We start from the raw sequence: 19,946 nt of genomic DNA on the forward strand, positions 1-19,946 counted from the left end.
TGTCTTTGTTTTTATTCGATATGGCTTATCACTATGCACTGTTGGTCACCGGTTCCTACACACGAACTTAACCTGGACCGTAACGCTATTTCGCTTGTCCGAGGGAGACTTTGCCGCCTCTATCTAGGTAGTGGTAGCATTTGTTTTCCCGGGCAAGGGAGGGCGTTTCACACCAGATTGCAAGTGATACGTGTATCAAGTTTGGTTGAAATTGCTCCAGGCGTTCGAGAGTTATGCCGTAACAAACAAATATACACACACGCACACACACATACATCCATTTTTATATATATATATAGATATTTCCCTAAGAAATTCTTAAACCAATCGTACGGACCTGGAGACAAGAATACGGTCCGTTTGCAATGTTCGTTCGGTATTATCGTTTTCAAAAGTTTGCAACGCTTACAGTGCGAAGGAGGAAATCGGGTAACTCCCGTCGTCCATTACACAATCCCGTTTCTCTCACTGTTCATTGGTGGAGCCATCTCGCGTCACTACTTGCGCAGAGACTTGTTCTCGTTCGCCTGGTCTACAGTTAGCTGGTACGGAGTTTGGGTACTCTCTGAAATGTAATATTAGTAAATAAATTACGGTATAATCAAAGAGAGTACTAGTTCGATAATGTCTAGGCTTGTTAAATATAAAAATTATTAAATTAGTTGACAACGACTGGGTCTAGTGGAATATTTTAGTTTCCTCTGACTAGTGTCAGTAAATTAATTTGGTAATTTCGGACACCGGATAATTCCAATTAATCAGAATATTTCCGCTTCAATATACAGGGTGATTCACATAAAACTAACAGATTTCTTTCCCGTTTTATTTCAATAGGAATACATCGTAATGCTACGTGTTAGTCTCACATGACGCAGGACATTTGGGAGATTCATATATTCTCAAGAGAGTGCGCAACTGTGAAGAATTTGGTAGCTCCAGTCGTCATATTGTCACGGTCGCTGTGAAAATTCAGTACACGCTACGAATTGTCATGGTGCTTGTTGAGAAAATGAATGACATAGAGCTGCTATTTTCAACAGGATGACTCCACGTGCCATGTACCAAATGAGTCCTTCGCGCTGATCCAATGACCGGATACTTTACTAAAACTTGTGGCCACCGAGATGCTCTGGTGTTGTAACTCAGAGCCAATATAATCATCCGTGAGACTTGTATCCTGCCCATGGGCGTTTGTGCGTGTCATGAAGCGAAGTTAAACAAATCAATCTACACGATTTTAGGTAACACTTTACTATACCGGAGACGGATTTCTTCAAATTTGCAGGAGAAAGTACTTACGCAAATTATTTTCTGTAGCGTTGTTGATGTTCGGGAATGTAGTTTTGATCCATTTTAATGCGAATGCATGTTGTTTTCTACGAAAATCTCTTTCCGACGCACTATTGCTGCTGCCGCCATTTGCTTTCTGCATGAGAGCACAATGTTCCATGTGTTTGATGACGTAAACGCCGTATTCAATGTTTCAACCCACGCAGTCTTTTCGCTATAAGATGACGTGCCGTTGTCCGTATATGCTAAATTGAACGAAAGGAGTGCTAATGGAACCTAACCTAACAGGCCTAACCTAACCTAGTAGGCATACCCCGTCCCCGTGATGGTTCGTGGGGCTATCGTGAATTTTTGGGCTAAAGTCAATGGTTTAATAATTACTCTTTATGTCGAAAATTGAACTTTTTTTGGGAAAAAAATTCGTGGTTTGTAATTTTTTTTAAATTTAAGTATTTTTCGGTGAACAAGGTTGCAACACTGCATGCACACTCCAAATCGACAAAACACTGGCACAACGCGCGATGAACGGGTAAGCTATTGCCATATTGTGTGGAAATAAGGAAGAACAGTAAGTACTCGTAAATGTAAGAAATAGGCATTATTTTCATTAGAAATTCATTATTTCACCTAAATAAATGTTCCGGAATGCAGAATAGTACGTTAGCAATGTAAAAAAGTGCGAAATAAATCATTGACAGGTGTCTCCGGTATAGTAAAGTAGTACCCGATTTTATTTATAATAATAATAATGTACAGGCAATAATCAACAACTGAAGGAAGACCGGGAATCGAACCCGGATCAACTGCTTGGAAAGCAACTATGCTAACCATTACACCACCATCGCCTGATGACGTTCCGTATGTACACCTCTGATAACTTTGCGTTGTATCCTCGTCTATCTCTCCTTCCATTCCTTACTCCTCACTTCATCTTTCATCTCACTCTTCCTTATTCTCCTTCATGCATTTCCAAGTCACCTTTCACAGATCGTAGCGGAAACTGCAGAGTGAAGTACTGGAGTCTAAGGTCTTACCCTCCAGTCGTAAAAACCTCGCGATCGAAACTCCTCAAGTCTCAGCTAGAAGTTGAGCTACAGGAGCCAAGGTTGTGGCGCATCTTTGTGTGAAAAGCTTCGTTTGAAACATTCTGCTGAAAGTTGGTGCGAAAGATCTTATGACGTGGAAGAAGATCTCTTCTCCGATCTTCACACATACCCTAAACCACTGGCGTACGCATGGGCTGGCATGTGTTCAGGGGGAGGGCTGAGGGAGCTGAAGCCCCAGACGAAATCCTACAAACATCTAATTTAAATAGTGTATAGTGGTAATTAATTGTATTTTCTTAGCAGGATAAAAACATTTTGTGTAATACGAGGGTACTAGTTGTAATATGCTGAAAAAAAGAACATATTCAGGGCTTCTACCCCTATTTTTCGCCTACAGATGGCAGCTGCTCATAAGCAGACCACGGATTTTAAGGTTCTAAAATAGTGTGCTTTTTGGTTTCTAAAATAGGCTCTAAAATGCTAAAATAGGTTCTAAAAATCCTAAAATAGGTTCTAAAAAATATAAAATAGGCTCTAAAAATCCGAAAATAGGTTCTAAAATCCGAAAATAGGTTCTAAAAATCCAAGAATAGGTTCTAAAAATCCTAAAATAGGCTCCAAAAATCCTAAATTAGGTTCTAAAAATCCTAAAATAGGTTCTAAAAATCCTAAAATAGGCTCTAAAAATCCCAAAATAGGCTCTAAAATGCTAAAATAGGTTCTAAAAATCCTAAAATAGGCTCGAAAATCCTGAAATAGGTTGCAAAAAGACTTAATTTGGTGCAAAATATCTGAAAAATACTGATTAGATACAATCGTAGAGTGTCAGGGAGTTACTAAGGATGATGAAGGACCTTTCATTAACCCAGACACTGATATGTAATGCATGGTCTTCTGCTGACAAGTTATGACACGTCATATCCTTGCTTATTGGTTGTAAACGAGGTTATTTCTTTGCGTAATTTCATTACGTCGTTGTGTAAATAAAATGTAAGTGCATAAATATACTTATCAACCTACAAAAAATAACATTGTGTTAATTTCTATACAATTTCTGTTGCATTTTTGAGAGTAAGAGTAAGAAATCTCACATTTACACATGTCCTTTACAATATATTTCTATGTAGGCCATATTGAGTCCACCTTACATAGTGTTCGTTTTACCTTCATTTTAAACAGAATTTTAGATTTAAGTCTAAGCTACGTACCTTGTAAAGTACAAATTATGAGCTATGGAGTAGAGATATAAACACCTGTCACTTGGAAGATGTACAATAAGTAATAACTTACATATGCAATATTAAATCACGCAGTGGCGGCAATTGGGTTCCAAAACCGGGGGTGGGGGGCAAGGTGCTAAAACTGGGTCGGGCAAACACACTATATTTCCCTTTGTGTATAAGGTTTAGCATAGTGCGGGGATCAAAAGTAGTGAAAAGGAGGGACAACTGCCCCCTCGTCCCCCTAATCGTCGCCACGTACAACACAATCAAGAGGTCCATCTATTTTGCTTCTTTGTTCTCAAGTTACAGCAACATCATCCATTACGTTATTCGGACAGTCTAAATGACACACTAACGTCATCTGTTGAATTCACCACATAACTACTTGGAAACAGCAAATGGGCCATATTGGGTATTAGGCCATATTAGGTTCAGGCACCTTACGTTAGTGCTCTAAAACGTCACCCATCTATCTTAGCTGTATTCTGAGTTGTTGTTGTTTTTAGTTAGATCCACTTTTATACACAGATAGGCTAATCGGGACCGGCTCTACAGTCTAAAGAAAACCAAAGCAATTTAAAGAAATCAACCAACGCCATTTTCTTAACGACATAAAAAACAGACAATAAACACCAATTGAAGGAAAGAACAGAAAGCTGCTGTGCGATGGCCGGGAATCGAACCCGGATCAACTGCTTGGAAGGCAACTATGCTAACCATTACACCACCATCGCCTGATGATGTGTTAGTGAATGCTGCTGATAAGAACTCGCTCCGTAGTCATCCAGTGGCAGCGAAGCGAAACAAAGTGGATTCAACTCAGAATTGTTTCAGTTTGGTCAACGCTCCCTCACTTTATCTTACCTGCCTGACATAGGCGTGTGCACGGAAGGACAAGCGGGGGCATTTGCCTGTCCCTATACTGTCATTTAGAAATTTAGTGTAGAGAAATCTTATTGCCGTTATTAAACAATATTATTCCTCTTTAAAAAAAAATAAAGTATTTTCAAGCCGACCAATGTTGCCAGCAACTACGGCGGGTTTATTTCTTATGAAATTGGACCATCCCACTTCTTCCTTAGCTTAGTTGTGTTACACGTGGTGGCAGAATAAATTGGTCACACATTTCGAAATGAATACATTATGTGTAGTTGTTTTCAATCTGCTGTACGTAATCATGTTTATATGTAAATTAGTCTGAACCACAGAGAAGGAAAATAAATTGGGAGGGGAACAGAGAACCTTTGTGCCACGGAAGCTGGGATTCTTCTAATAGTGTCCGGACACACACTATATACGCCCCTGTTTAGTATCCAATAAAACAGTGAGATGGAACATTAAAAAAATTGACCAAGGCAGAATTTATTGTATTGAAAATATATGCACTAAAAAGGTATCGTTTCCACCCTCTAACAGCGTCTTCTTCAGACGAATATTCACACTACCTTTCAAACTATTACGTCAATTCATTTTTGTGCCTTACATCCTTCAATCATTCTCTGCACCCGCAACATTATTAGGGAAGTCAAATTTTTAATTTTCATTATTTAATAGATGTAATTTTAAGAGTTTTTTGAATGTCATAATTGAGGAATAGGAATGAATTTCAGGTGGCAACTTGTTCCCAAGGCCTGCTTTGGTAACAGTAAAAAAATTTGCATAAAAGTTGGATTTGTGGAGTGGAATGGAGAGCAAAGACCTTTCGCGCGATCTGGTGCACACGCCTATGTTATTTAGCGTGATCCATCCTCATCCTCGTCCCTTCATTGCGAACCTCGTTGTGGCAGAAATTTTCAGTGACTTTCTTAAAATGCGAGTTCGCAACACTGTTAAATTTAAATATGTGAGTTATGCTATAGCAAATGCATTTAAAATTCATAAAACAACAGGCGAAGAGGAAAATAAACCTCAAAATTGACGAAAAATGAAATAGAAAAGGCAAAAAATACTGAAAAATGATTCCCATTCTATCTGAAGGGAAACGGATTGATATCGGGATTAGCAATGTTTTTAAGGCCCAGAAAAAATATGAATTTTCATCTACTTCCGAGCTCTAGTTATGACTGTTTATTTTCGTCGTCCTCTTTTCTTTTTTCAGATCACAGTTCCTTCCCTGCTCATGCACCAGTCCTGTATAACTTTGTCCTCAATTACCTCCCCTTGCTGCGTGACAAACCTTCAAGATGTCCCATTATCTGGGGGGGGGGGCATTTTGGCCCCCTGACAATGACGCTCTGCAGCTAGCGTTGATTAACACAGTTTCTATCTCTCCAAAAGCCTCTGCATGACTTAATGAAGTCCCGACCAGTCGGAAAGGGCTTAGATAACAGGGAGTTGGAGCAGGTCGCGGTTTCCCACACTGCACAGACTTCTCAGATCGACACAGTGTTGCCAACCACATTTTGGAAAATTCACCGAAAATGTCTACAGGCAAGAAAGAAGTATCTATGAATTTGAATTTTGTTATTTAATGTCGCTTTTTGACACTTTTGGCTAATGATGATGATGAAGACGAGTGGTGATATGATAAAATTAATGAAATTACATTTACAAAACAACACCCGTGCGTGTTCGAAGCTAGGATATCTGGCGTGCGTAACGCGCTGTGCTAACCACTCCGCAACGGAGGACGGCAAAAAAGACATACGCATGAAATAATTTAATTATGAATGGAGATACTTCGCACCTATTCCATTCATAGGCGTAGTTAGTTAGGGGCTATTAGCAGAACCAGGCATTAGCCCCCCCCCAAACGCATGTGACATATGTATAAAATAATTAAGGAAAGAGAAACTGCACACAGAAATTAGATAATACTCATTAAACTTTCATGTATTACTCTTGTGATGTGGCAGTCACAGATAAGGAAAGAATACAATGAAAGTTGAAGTGTATGTGCCTTTTTTACGTGGACCATATGTTCCGAAACAAGATTTCAAAGAAAATATATCACCGTTATTTCTTCTGATCTTTTACCTTGGAGCGCTAGGTAAACATTGTTACATTCAAACAATAGTGGCATTGCAACCAGTGTTTATATAAATGTGGCCTTTCACCTTTTGTTTACCAGCTATCTATATATAGATACCTCGACAAGGTCGTAGTTTTTACGTCATAATGTCGCTATTTTTCGCTGGAATTGCAATTTTCTTCTTTTATATTATTGTTAACACATATACTGCACCGTAAAGACTCTTTACCCCATAAAAAGGGGGGGGGATGCCGGGAAAATTGCGGCTTCCTTTGAATCTGAGTCAGTGGCGCATAGACATGTCTTTTGGGGGTACAAGTTGTGTTCTATTACTATTATGATAATAATTCAATTATTTTCTTGTTCGAAATATCCCTGCGATCATTTCCATGTGTATTTTGACAATGTTCTGTACCTTGTTGTCCAGGGGCGGAGGGGGGGAAGGGGCATTTTCTTCAGGAATTTTGGAATTTTCCAGTTCCTCCCCTCTCCCCGCATCCATATATACACTCTATGTGCACGAATTGTATGTAGTCCGATTCTACGGTTTATTCCGCGTATAACGGTACTTGATTCGTCCGTCTAGGGCAATTAGCTTCGGACCTACAGTCGTTTCAAGGTAACTGCGCATTTTGATGAATGGCTCAGTGGTGTACAGACATATCGTTTTGGGGGTACAAGTCGTGTTGTATTGTTCATCTCATAATAGTGCAATTATTTTCTTGTTCCAGACATGCCAGCGATCATTTCCATGTGTATTTTGACAATGTCTTGCACTTTGTTGTCCAGGGGCGGAGGTGGGGAGGGGCATTTTTTCTGAGATTTTGAAATTTTCCGGTTCCTCCCCTCCACCCACATCCATATATACAGTCAATGTACATAGATTGTATGTAGTCCGAATGTATGGGTCATTCCGCGTATAACGATATATCATTCGCCTGTCTAGGGCAATTAGCTTCCGATCTACAGTCATCTAAATGAAACTCTGCATTTTGCTTAAAACTGACCCGGTAGCAAGGAGCTTACCTGGCAAAATGGGCTTCGTAAACAAAAGGTTCAACAACGAGTTCCTACAATTATGTCTTTTTTTCGAACATGAAAAAGAGAAGCCGTCATTGCAGAGACTTAAACACAATAGCCGTTTTGATACGGAAAAGGCGTCAGTTCAAAAAAGTGAATTTAGTTTCTGTGGATTTGTATTGCGTGGGGGACATTTAAAGATATATGCCTAAATGTCGCGATCCTGTACATAACGATTCAATCGTGCATAATTGTTTTATTAAATGGTGATCACTACAGTACATTGGCGAAATCACTCTTCTCCAAGTCTTTTGTGTGAGTTGCGCCGCGTCACCAATATGTATGCAGATGATCCGGGTTTATTGGGATTTTTCATTGCACGAAAGCGGTGCAGTTGAAAGTTGTGTTCAATTCTCCTGGTGACGGTGAATATTGTGGTTCTTTTAATAAAAAATGAATTTATTCTTAAGCTTACATAGAGACCAAGAATAGCGCACCTTTCGCGATAATTCAGTAACTTGCGAGGTTCCAAATTTTGAAATAGTCCGTAATTCTTGTTTTCCTTTATTCACTTCTTCAATAGACATTTATTAAGATCCGAAATCGTCATAATAATTATAGTGTCCCAGTTTAGTGCACTTAATTTCAGAGTCCCACGTGTATCTACATACAAAAAATGCACATGATTTCGTTAAGGATTTTTTTTTTTGATACGTCGCTGCTCATTAAATGTTCGCAAATCTTATACGTTGCTGTTCATTCTTATTTGGTTTCTGATTTGCCAATAGACGGTACTGGACTATAATCTGAATTAACGAAACTTAGAATGGTATTGGTTTCTGTTCGATTAGATATTAAGTACAAGGGCGCCCTCAGAGTGTGGAGATATCTATAAAGACTTCACACAATTCAAATTTTGAAATTGTAGCGTGAAAACATGGACGAGACAGCAGATTAAGTGCGTATGCAAATTATCCTAGTGGTGGGAATGCTATACGAGAATTCTCTACATTGGGAAGAGCATTACCCCACCTTTCCTCCACTTTAAGTACTGCTGCCCTCCCCCCCCCCCTGAGAAAAATCTTGCGGGTGTCCTTGATTAAGCAAATAACGTCTAATTAAAATCATACATTGTATATTGGTAAAAAAAAGATCTGTATATGAGGTTTAAATGAAGGGAAACCAATTATAGCCTACTAAATAGTATTCTGGGGAGCTCTTTGCAAACATTTATAAGATTATTAATATGGCAAACTAACTAAGTTCATCCCCTCTCTAAGTTCATTTTAAAGTTTTCTTCACGAATCTAGTGGTTCTCAGTTGTAGTAAAATTATGAAAATGCAAAGTTTCGTTGTATAGAAATTAAGGAAATTTAAATTTCTACTATTCCATTACCTATGTAGATTGTACTTTTAAATGCCTTGCAGCATTATAATTTGTCTAGTACCATGAACAAAGGATTACCAATTAATATTATGACATATTAAAATTAAACCTTCTTTATTCTAAAGAAAAAAATATCTTCTTTAAAAAATTTACAACCATCTATAATAGCGTATTTCTTCCTTTTAACAATTCCATTTCTTTTGGATAAGATGAGCGAATCGCCTGTCTCCCAAGGAGAATGCCTGTGATGATTTTTGTAATGGATAAAAGCATGAATAGAGTTAGCCCCAGCTAGACCCCCCCAACCGGACGGGTAAATCTACGCCTATGATTCCATTGCTTTCTGCTAGAATGTTCGAAATGCTGAAGCAGGCAGGGTTGCCATCGACTGTGTGTTGTTGGGGAAACGGTTAGATGGAATCGAGTCACACGCTCAAACTTTGAGTTGACTTTGAGTTGGTGTTTTAAGTCCACTTTATGCACAGTAAGGCTAATTGGGACTGGACCTACGGTTTAAAGTGGGATCCGAACCACTGTGCCATGTGCCTCCACCGAGTATCGAACCCGGGACCCCTTGACTACAAGGCGACGACGCTACCAATGCGCCATCGGGGAGGCCCTCACACGCTCAAACCAACCCATTTATGATTGACTACAGTTACGTCCATTTTCATTCGTGCTATTTATTCCTCGACAAAGATCTGAATTAAATAGGCCACTTCTGAAGAGTATAATTTTAAAAATAAACAGTCTACTGCATTGTACAGTCACGGACAATTCTGGGTTGTAGCAACTGCATTGAATTCCAGTGGGATCATTACAACCCAGAACTGTCCGTGAATGTACATGGCGAAACAGTATGCCGCAATCCAAAATAGTTTGAGAACCGCAAGATTCTGAAGTACAGATCAAAGCAAGTTCGGATTGAGAGGAGGGGGAGGCTTGAGGAGGACTACAATCCCAGGCACCAACCTAAATATGGGTCTACACTGAGAATAATTGCTATGAAAATGGCCACAAACTGGGAAAATTACAATAGCAATAATTAGATTTTGCAAAAGAAAAGCTTTCGAATTTTGTCTGTAATAAATGTCTACTACATTTCCCCCCAAAAAGAGATTTGTAGGTTGAAGAAGAATGACGTATGTTTAGATGAAATTTTGTCTTAGCGCCGTCGGCAATCTTGCAAACTTTATTAACCTACCTGCTTCGATAAGTTGGCATAGACTTTGAGAGTTGAAACTCAGAACTAGACTTCTGGTAACTTTTTCCAGTAATCTCCCTGCATAGAGTGGAATGAGGGATAAAGGTAGCTGAAACGTAGTACTGATCACGCCACAAAGGGTCGAGATTGTAAATGTGTACCACCCTACCTTCACTTTTTAACTCTAGTAAAATATAGCATAAAATACCTGTGAGTGGAGACATATCCGTGCGGTTGGCAACACTGGATCGACCCATCTTTATCAGTACAAACCGCATTGCGAGCTCCCCTGTCACGTGTGTCTTGTTCCACAAACCTCCTGTGCAGGGAAATATATCAACGCGATCGCTTGTTCGCTGCAACTAGGTGCAATGTGCTGTTTGTTTTGGCTCGCTGCCAATATATATCTCCTTCCTGTCTTCCAGCCTTTTGAAACACTGGAAGAACAGCGCAACCATTTTCAAGTTCATTTATTTACACCTCACGACACCAGAAATACTTTCTCGGAAGCTAAATTTATCGTTTTCGCGAGTGGCGTTACAGCACACAGAGAAGCAATTAGAAATAGTGGACAGGAAACTCGAGTCTGGTTTTCGTACGAAACTCGCTCGTTTCGAACAAATCACCAGGTGGCAGTTTAAGCGATTAAACGAATCAAAAAAAGATACTGAAACATCTATATTGAAGTAGAAACTTATATTGTTTACTTACTTATTGTTTTGGGTGGTGAATTTAAGGCATCATTTTACAAACTGATTATCATACGTAAATGTATGAAAATCTTTTAAAAATAAGAATATTTCAATAAAAATTTTAAAAGAAAAAAGCACACATACTGTACGTAAAGCATAAAAACACAACACACAAATATTCAATATGCAAAAGAATAAATGAGTGTTGGTCCTAAAAAGGTTTATTTTATTGTATTTCCCTACTTTCAGTACTGCTAAGTTAAATCTAGAAGATGAATTCTTAATTTATTCATCCATTCATTCATTGATTTAACATAGCTTTTCTGTCACTCTTGACTCATCGCGAAGACGAAAATGAATGAAGATAAGATAAAACTAATGAAAGCACGGGGCGGGTAGACTAGTGTACGAAGCCAAGGGTGCAAATTTCGAATCCTATTTAGGCATAAATATGTACTTCCCCCTTCATCTGTTTTACCACTTCACCATACTTCTTCATCACTGCGATTAACCTCAATATGTAAAAAAATAATAATAATAATAAAAAAAGCGGCGTTAAATAAGCGAGAGTCCGCCGTCTGGCATCAGGGTTGCCATGTCACGGAAAGTGCAAACAATACGACATTTGGAGAGCAAAATTGATTAATTAATTTTCGGTATGTTGACGCATCAAATGAAAATATCAATCAGTGGTTCTGTAGAAATATCTTTTCTCAGTGTTCAGGCAAAATTTGAAAACTTTCCGTCTACTGGTTCTCCAGTTATTCGTGACCAAAGTTACCCCATAAGCTTGCCCAGGATTCAAGAGAACAATTCTCAAGGTATAAGAACACCTTAAGCAGATACGGGTTATCTTTAAAAGCGCCAGGTTGACAACGTTGACGTAAGCAGATCAGCTGCAGAGACAAGGTAAAGATTCTTGGTGTTGGAGCAGGGAAAGGGACATTCCACAATCGGAAGCGAGTGCCAGAAGTTAAATACCACTTGGCTTCTATGCAGACGATACACATCAGCACGCCGTGGTCAGCTGAAGAACAGAGCAGGTGTTCTGTCGCGTGTCAAGCTTCTGACTCAAGCATCGCTGTGGCTAACGTAGCCAGTGCGAAATTGAAATGCAGGAGAGAGCAGTATTGTAAAGGTAATGCTAGCAAGATAACTCGGTGGTTGTGCATGAAAGTTCTGTACAGTGTCTCTCAAAAGTCTTAGGACAACGGCATTTTAAAGTAGGCAAGCCAATTTACACAAGGCGTTGGTGGGTTGCGTGTAGAGTTAGGCTCAATTTCAGGGTTGCCACATGCACAATAGATATTTATGAAATACGCGAAGAAAGAAATCCAAGTATTATTGTATAAAACTAGAAAAAAATATCAGTGTTACATTTGTTGCAAATGAGAAATACTTTTTGAAAGAAAGAAAATCGATATTCAAGTACTTCATTGCTGATGAGACTACACAAAGGAAGGAGGAGAGAGGAAACGGAAGGGGACAAAAGAGAGGAGAAGAGAGAAAGCGAAAGGGGAAGAGGAAAAGTAAAGGAGGGAAGAAAGTAGAGGACAGAAGTGGATAGGAGAAGTAATGAGGAGAAAGGAAAAACATTCGAGGAGAGATGAAGAAAATAGAGCAAAGAAGAGATGCGAGGATGAAAACGAGATGAGAGAAGAATAGAAGAAGTTTTTGGAGAGGAGAGGAGGAGACGAGAAGAGGAAGTGGAGAGTAGAGTAAACGAGAGAAAAAGAGAACGACAAGAAGAGGAGAAGAGTGTTCGAATTCCAGATTCCAGTGGATTCGAATTGTATAACCCAACATACATTGCGGTTACTATCCGGTGCATTCGTGTCAAATTTTGTCCGAGTGTCACTGCACTGACAGAGCAGACCCTGTTCGAATTCCATCTCGTAAAATGTCCTCTTATGCTTCAATGTCGTCTTTACAGAGATCGCCAGTAGCAGTAATTCCCTGCACATATATAAACAGATAAGAACATGATGAATTTTTTTCTCATTTCCTTTCGTGAATAGTCAATTATAGTTTTTACCAGTATCTCTACAGGCCTTTATTTTGTACCATCCTCGTTTAATCACCCTGTACATACAATCAATCGCAAAGATAAGAGTAGACTTCGCCACTTCTGAACTTCTTCTTCTTCATTCTGTGTTTTCTTGGAATTGGAATTGTGCTTCTAACGGAACAGAGGTTAGGCCCGTCTTAGACGCCATTTCCTTTATTAACATTCCATTCTGCAGCAGCAGATTATTTACATCTTAATAATTTTTAAATGAGGAAACAAAGCAAAACTCATTAAAAAATAATATAATTTCTGATTAAAAACGTTTAGCATATTTAAGAATATTCTACTTATGTTTTAGTGTTCCAAGAACATCTTTAAAAAAAATATTATTACCATTAATTTGGGAAAAAGAAAATTCCAGTTGTGTGTTACAAGAATATAACACTACAAATAAAAGAAGAAAAAACGGTTAATAATAATAAAAATAATAATAATAATAATATATAATAATACAGTATTTTTTTGTTTTCGGAAATGGACCACAGAGAAAACACTTCAGGTTGCCAACTCCTAAGAATTCAGGTTGCCAACTCCTAAGAATTCAGATTGCCAACTCCTAAGAATTCAGATTGCCAACTCCTAAGAATTCAGGTTGCCAACTCCTAAGAATTCAGATTGCCAACTCCTAAGAATTCAGATTGCCAACTCCTAAGAATTCAGGTTGCCAACTCCTAAGAATTCAAGTTGCCAACTCATAAGAATTCAGATTGCCAACTCCTAAGAATTCAGATTGCCAACTCCTAAGAATTCAGGTTGCCAACTCCTAAGAATTCAAGTTGCCAACTCATAAGAATTCAGGTTGCCAACTCCTAAGAATTCAGATTGCCAACTCCTAAGAATTCAGATTGCCAACTCCTAAGAATTCAGATTGCCAACTCCTAAGAATTCAGGTTGCCAACTCCTAAGAATTCAAGTTGTCAACTCATAAGAATTCAGATTGCCAACTCCTAAGAATTCAGATTGCCAACTCCTAAGAATTCAAGTTGCCAACTCATAAGAATTCAGATTGCCAACTCCTAAGAATTCAGATTGCCAACTCCTAAGAATTCAGGTTGCCAACTCCTAAGAATTCAGATTGCCAACTCCTAAGAATTCAAGTTGCCAACTCATAAGAATTCAGATTGCCAACTCCTAAGAATTCAGATTGCCAACTCCTAAGAATTCAAGTTGCCAACTCATAAGAATTCAGATTGCCAACTCATAAGAATTCAGATTGCCAACTCCTAAGAATTCAGATTGCCAACTCCTAAGAATTCAGGTTGCCAACTCCTAAGAATTCAGGTTGCCAACTCCTAAGAATTCAAGTTGTCAACTCATAAGAATTCAGATTGCCAACTCCTAAGAATTCAGATTGCCAACTCCTAAGAATTCAGGTTGCCAACTCCTAAGAATTCAGGTTGCCAACTCATAAGAATTCAGATTGCCAACTCCTAAGAATTCAGGTTGCCAACTCCTAAGAATTCAAGTTGCCAACTCATAAGAATTCAAGTTGCCAACTCATAAGAATTCAGATTGCCAACTCCTAAGAATTCAGATTGCCAACTCCTAAGAATTCAAGTTGCCAACTCCTAAGAATTCAGATTGCCAACTCCTAAGAAATCAGATTGCCAACTCCTAAGAATTCAGGTTGCCAACTCATAAGAATTCAGGTTGCCAACTCCTAAGAATTCAGATTGCCAACTCCTAAGAATTCAGATTGCCAACTCCTAAGAATTCAAGTTGTCAACTCATAAGAATTCAGATTGCCAACTCCTAAGAATTCAGGTTGCCAACTCCTAAGAATTCAGGTTGCCAACTCCGAAGAATTCAGATTGCCAACTCCTAAGAATTTAGGTTGCCAACTCCTAAGAATTCAGGTTGCCAACTTCAGAATCGCCATTATCTTCTATTTCAAATCAGCTTAATTCACGCAGTTTCTAAGAGATGTCTCTTCAGTATTTTACTTTCTAGGCTTCAGGCTTCTCAGATAGCCTGGAATATACGCTCCTGATTATATATATATATATATATATATATATATATATATATATATATATATATATATATATATATATATATAAGAGAGAGGGGGGTCTTTTGGTGACGTGGTGAACGTCATATACCGAGTTGAATGGTGACGTCTGTTTTTCACGTGGTGACCCCCAAAGGAAGTATCTAGGTGTAACTCCATCACTTGAAAATCTTCTTCGGGGCACATTGTCACTTTGTTCCCTTATTAAAAGCTTCGAATGGTACCCTAGGCTTCAGCCCCCAATAGCCTATCTCTCGCTACGTGCCTGTTCTGCAGAAAAGTTTCCAAGGGGATCAAATTCAAAAAGTTGTCACGGTATTCAGTGACATGTAAACCACATTTCAATATTTTTCATTATGTATCATTAACCATAATATGACTTATGTAAGGCGTGAGATTTGGTTTTCTCATTTGAATAGTTCATAAGAATCTGTTGTGAAAATGAAATTCGAGCAAGACAAGTTGGGGGACGGGTTCTCTGAGTCACGACAACGAACGTCAACAAGGTTCATTCCTGACGTTGCACCTGTACGAATATCGACCTTATGAAGTATTTGGACAACCGAAGCGGCACGTTATAAATGGTATCTGGATTTAATTTCAAGGAGATGAACTGAGTATCCACGAAGTAAGGGCGAAAGGGTTTTTTATAGGCGATTCACGGGCCAACTACGGATCCCCAAGACAGACGCCCAGGGGCGAGGATTTAATCCGCTGCACCTACCTGAAGACACGCCTTGACCGCGTTGAAACACAATAGACCCAGGGTTAATGTACTCCACTGGAACAGAAGCGACGATTGTTTTAACGCATTTTCAACTGAAATTTTCGAATCTGGTATAAAACTGCGGGACTCCGAGTTTTCAACACAGTTTGTCAGGAATTTTGTAGCGAGAGGACCTCTGCGCTAAACCTCCGTATACTTATTGTTTTCGTGGACTTAGTTTTTGCGAACCGTCAGCGAGTAACTGCCAGTGGGTTGATTCGCGTGTGCTTCATTCTGTGAGATCATACGCAGTGCATTGTTTTGCGAAACAAGGAAAATCAAGAACCATGGCAGGCTAAGAGAATGAGAGGAGAGGGGGACGTCGAGTTCCCGGGTCCCGCAACGACGCTGCCGCTACTATCTGGCGCGAAGCTACAGCCGAGCCAACCGACAGCAACATCATTGACGTACATGCCGAGGAAACAGGAGAGCGACGCAGCCAACACCATCCGTTCCTTTCGCCCAACCAGCGAATGTCCAGCCGACGTTCGAGAGAAGGAGAGATACGCGCCGTCGAGAGGAAGTGAAAGTGCCAAATATCATCACCACTGCCCTTCGTCGCGGTTGACATCAGAAGGAACATTTTTTCGTCACAATGGAACCTGGTGTGAATTCCCATACCTAGGAAAGATGGACCACCCGACGATCTAGCAGAGTCTGGTAGAGTATTCTTCTGTCGATTCACATCCACGTACGAATGTATTGTTTTCTGTCAACGCCCTACCACAAAAGCCGAAATCACATTGATTCGCGATTCTCAACGTGACTCAGGAATTCCGAACCTAACTTTTGTGTCATGTATTTTGAGTAATTTTTATCTATAGAGGTACTTTCATGTTTATATTTTTTAATCTTCTAATGTCAGTATTTTATGATAAAGCTCCTTTATTGCGTTAATCTTCATGTAACTTGTCAAAGTGTGCTCCATTGTAGTGTAACTAACCGCCCAGTCGTTTCAATAACTTATCGAAGGTCGACTGTTTAGTCTTTTATTTGTTAAATATGTATGTTAAATTGCTCAGGTCGTGCAAGTATGATAATCTCTATTGTGTAGTGATATTGTAATCTTTGCTCGCGCCGATGATTAATTGAAGTACTCCGGCAGCTGGAGCTTAATTAAGTATTGCATCACTCTGTAGAGGTGTAATTGTTTTCAAGGGACGAGAGATGCTTGTTGTAATATCCCCGTCCGAGAAATTTTGTAAATGTCATACTTGCGGTATAGATGCGTATGTTCATTTGAACGAAAGTTTCAACACGCCGACCTATCATTCCGTTAATTGTTTTTCCGAGGGCTGGCGCATATTGATAGTAATGAGCACAGGAGCAGAAAGATTAACGACCTAATTCAAGTCCATGTTCAACAAAAAGGAAGACTACGTCGATTAAATACGAGCCTTGTATGTGCACTTTCATGTTGAAAAACTCCATGAGAATGAATGAGTGAGAGAATGAGTCAGTGGGACCTGTAAGGTGTTTGTTATGTAAATATTTTGATTCCAATATATACATATTTTACTGTTCGTACGAGTTATCATTGATGTTTACAGGTACCAGGTGTATCAGGCACAATGCTATTTGCTTTGTTTTTTGCGCCGACAGATGTCAGGTAAAATGCAAGGTGATATATTTCTAGGTATTTTATCCCCATTCCCAGATTGAAAGTGTAGCATTACCGTTCAGATCCCGAACTAAACGTGGATCGTTTGCTAGTGCATAATTGGCACTTTCTGCCATTTTGTGCACTGGTAATACTTGGCTTCGCGAACAGGGGACCGGTAACAAAGTTGTGTTCCTAAGTTATACAGAGTGGGCCACTATTCGTTCCACGTTTCTGATTTAATTTTTTAAAATAATTCCAAACCGTATTCTTACGAAATTAAACTATGTTACAAAGGTAAGTGAAGTATTAAATAACTGTGCATAAACAGTATTGAACATATACATTTACTGTATAGTGAATACCTACTCAGTGTAAGGCTACTTTTGGCCCACCCAGTATATACAGAGCATTCTCTGGCATTTGCTACTGCTACGAGACTCGGCGGCAAGCGGGCTGGCAGCAGCGCTTGTCTTTCCCGGTGAACGGGGTCCGCGACAGTCGGTAGAGTCGGCTATTAAAATTACAGTTTTCATATTGTGTACTAACCTTGACTACAGAAGGTGTTGAAAATGATGCCCCTCTGCTGCAACACATTCCTGGCATCTCCGAAGGAAATTGGCATTTACACGTGGAAATTCGTCTACTATTCTCCCGATTTCTCGTACAATACTCTCTTTTAACTCACGGATGGTGTGCGGATTGTCTATGTATACTTTATATTTTAGATTTCCCCATTTTTCTTTCCACTTTTATTCAGAACTGACCCTGTTACTCTAAACTTTTTTACGAGGTTTATTATAGTGGTCCTATGTGGGACGGGAACACCAGGAACTTTCGTTGCAAAACGTCATCGCACTTCTCCACAATTCCTTTTTCCGAAGTAACACTCGACAACATGAATCCTTTGTTGTAATGTAAACTTTTGTGGTGCCATATTAAGCAACAATCTTCAACACATGGACACGACACAACACAACTTCCGAGGGAGGATTATACTGGCGTCAGTCTGCAACGTCAACAGAAAGGGAAGGAGAGCGAAAAAAACAGACTGTAGCGTGCGACTGTCGCGGACCCGTTCACCGGGAAAGACAAACGCTGACGCCGGGCCGCTTGCCACCGAGTCTCGTAGCGAATGTCAGGAAATGCTCTGTATATTGGTATCGTATATACATATCATCATAAGAGGGAGACAGAAAGAAAAATAAAGAAGTTGTTGAGAATAAGAAAAAGGAAGATTCATTGATTTGCTGTTTTAAGTAATACACAGTAAGGTTAATCGGGACTGGGCCTACAGTTTAAAGTGGGATCCGAACCGCTATTGAACCCGGGACTCCTTGATTACAAGGCGGCGACTAGAGAAAAAGGAAGAGAATTAGAAAGCCCGACATAGAGAGAGATATATAGAGAGAGGGAGGGGGTGGAAGAGAAGAGAACCATACGTAACATAGAGATAATAAGAAATCACAAGACGTACGCACACACAGAGAGGAAGGAAGATAAATAAATAAGCGGCATAAACAGAGGTAGAAATAAGCAAACTAAAGAGAAAGATAAAAGAAATAGAGAAGCTAAAGAAAGATAGATAAATAGAGAACTAAGACAGGTAGAAAGAGAGAAATGCAACAGAAACAATAGAAGATCGATCGAGGGGAAAAATGAAAAAAAGAAAACAGACAGAACGTGGGAGGTAAATATGGGGGAAAAAAGGGAAGAGAAGGGGAAGCAAACACGGACGTAGAAGAGAGAAACGCAAGAAAGAAGTTGCAACGAAAGAAGTAGACAGAAGAGTTGCAAATAAAAGGAAGGTAAGTAGGCAATATTTCCGTTTCCCATTTGATTCTTCCCTGCGGGCGCCTATGATTCTACTCCATCTGTGGGCCATAAATGAGTAGCTTTGTGATTTAAATATTGAGATGCGATAGAAATGATCAAAGGAAGCTAACTGTTCATGTTTTTAATATTAGCAGTGTTCGAAAATTTACCTTTTGAAAGTAACTCAGTTAACGTTACATGCTTCAGAAGGTAACCGAGTTACAGTTACTCAATTATGAAAGTAACTCAGTTACGGTTACTGCAACTTGAAAAGTAACTACTTCTAAAGTTAATTCCGGCCGAATCTTTTCCTGCAAACAGTTTTGAGTTTTGTTTCTTGTTTTAAGTCCAACTTCATACACAGTACGGTTAATCGGGACTGGGGATCCGAAGCACTATGTGCCTCCACCGCGTATCGAACCTAGGACTATTTGATTACAAGTCGACAACGTTACCACTGCGGCATCGGCGAAACATAGAAAATATATTACACACAATCAATGATCACTGATGGTAATAAAATAAATATATAACTAACTAACTAACTCTCTAGCCCTCTTAAACCCGAAGGATCATGCCTGCAGCAACACAGGCCTCCATCTGTCCCTATCTTGAGCAAGATCTATATACTCTTTTCCATCCCTACCGATTTCCCTTAGGTCCATCTCAACATTAACCCTCCATCTTCGTCTTGGCCTTCCTATAGGTCTCTTACCATCAGGTTTCCCAACAAGAATCCTGTAAACTCCTCTTTCCTCTCCCATTCGTGCCACATGACCTGCCCACCTAAGTCTTCTTGATTTAATTATTCTAATAATATCTGGACATGAATACAGATTATGTAGTTCTAAAT

The 19,946-nt window shown here is 39.4% G+C and overlaps 1 protein-coding gene and 1 non-coding gene across 2 annotated transcripts in view; both read right to left on the reverse strand.

The window, feature by feature from the left end:
* LOC145997128 (carboxylesterase 1E-like) overlaps positions 1-19,946 on the reverse strand; it is a 293,171-nt gene that overhangs the window by 165,911 nt on the left and 107,314 nt on the right. The window lies entirely within an intron of this gene.
* TRNAG-UCC (transfer RNA glycine (anticodon UCC)) lies at positions 4,222-4,293 on the reverse strand. The gene has a single exon. It is a non-coding gene; the product is annotated as a tRNA-Gly (tRNA).

Source organism: Lepisma saccharinum, chromosome 13 (assembly GCF_977018435.1).
Source record: "Lepisma saccharinum chromosome 13, izLepSacc3.1, whole genome shotgun sequence".
Classification (NCBI taxonomy): domain Eukaryota; kingdom Metazoa; phylum Arthropoda; class Insecta; order Zygentoma; family Lepismatidae; genus Lepisma; species Lepisma saccharinum.